This window comes from Gekko japonicus, unplaced genomic scaffold (genome assembly GCF_001447785.1).
Source record: "Gekko japonicus isolate JY-2015 unplaced genomic scaffold, Gekko_japonicus_V1.1 scaffold423, whole genome shotgun sequence".
Lineage (NCBI taxonomy): Eukaryota > Metazoa > Chordata > Lepidosauria > Squamata > Gekkonidae > Gekko > Gekko japonicus.
In genome coordinates this window covers 1,128,566-1,129,802 of record NW_015169183.1, presented here as the reverse complement: position 1 = coordinate 1,129,802, position 1,237 = coordinate 1,128,566, and the positions used below count along the sequence as shown (strand labels likewise).

General features: G+C 59.2%; 1 protein-coding gene across 1 annotated transcript in view; it reads left to right on the top strand.

Moving 5' to 3' along the window:
* TFAP2A (transcription factor AP-2 alpha (activating enhancer binding protein 2 alpha)) overlaps window positions 1–1,237 on the top strand; it is a 20,479-nt gene that overhangs the window by 9,388 nt on the left and 9,854 nt on the right. The gene's annotated exons all lie outside the window — the stretch shown is intronic.

Below are 1,237 nucleotides of genomic sequence, written 5' to 3'. Positions count from 1 at the left end.
ACGTAATTTACAACGGGATTGCAAATGGAAAACCAAGCTGACAATCCTCCCCCCCCCTCGGAAATTTACGTGGGAGTGTGTGTGTGGGGGGGGGGATTGCATTCCCTCGTTTCAAAGGATCCGGAGTCCTTCCTAATGCCATTCGTGGCCCAGGACTGATTCCTGGTTCCTCGAGTTGCCTGGGATTATTATGCATGAAACGCGCAGGGAACCCGGGTTCTCTCCCCCTCGCCCCGCCCCCGGCTCTCCGCCTTCAACTTCGGGGTTATGAGGAGGAGACGGTTTTGGGCGGCTGCCGCGACTCAGGCAGGCTTTGTTGTGGCCCGGCCGCGAAGATGGCCGAGGGGTGCCGCCCGCCGCCGGCTTGGTGTGATCTGTGGGGCGTGCGAAGGTTTCCTGAAGCCGGCGTGGCTCCTGCCGTCCTCACGGTCGTTATTTGTCGAGAAGGTCTTGTGTTCCAGTTCCCTTCGCTTTAGAACAGCCCCGAGAGAACGGATTGCGCGGAGAAGCGTGCGGTTTGGGGTGGTGGTTGTTGGGGGGACAAGGCGTTGTTGAAGACGGTTCTCGGTTGCTGGTAGGGGGGCAAAACCGTTGGCTTCCCCCCCACCACCGAATTCTGCTTGGCAAACTGTTGTTGGAAGGACCCTTGCTGGCAGAAAGGCGCGCCTTCGCATCCCTTCAGGCCGGAGCGTCTGGACGATTTTAGGCTGAGCAGCGCCCGGGTCTGACGCGCCACAAAGCCCTCGCTCCTTCCTTTCCGATGCCTCCGCCTTTGCCCTGCGAGAGCGAAAGTTTCAGTCCGCTTCTCCCCCCCCCGCCCCCCCAAGGCCCGAGACGCCCAATCTGGGGAGCCTTTGTCACGTCAAATTAGATGTGCAAGGAATAAATCTTAAAGAGATGCTCTTTCCAAGTCGACATGATAATTGGCTCTTTTATTAGTAATCTCAAGAGTTCGTTTAACTCCCATTGTCTCTATTAGCCTCCCCAGAGCTATTAATGTCACAAGTGATCTATCCAAAACCTAGATCGCCCCCCTCCCCGCGCCACCCTCGCACATTTGGATTAGGCCCACTTAAGGGCTGGGAACGGGGAGGAACGAACCAGATGATAACAAAAGAGGGAACAGGGAGTAACGGGGGGAGGGGGATTGCGGGAGGCGACCCCGGCCAGCGAAGCGAGGCCGTGTGTCGTCTTCCCCCCCCCCCCCGCGGCCCGGTGGGGGGGGCGGGGCGAGGGT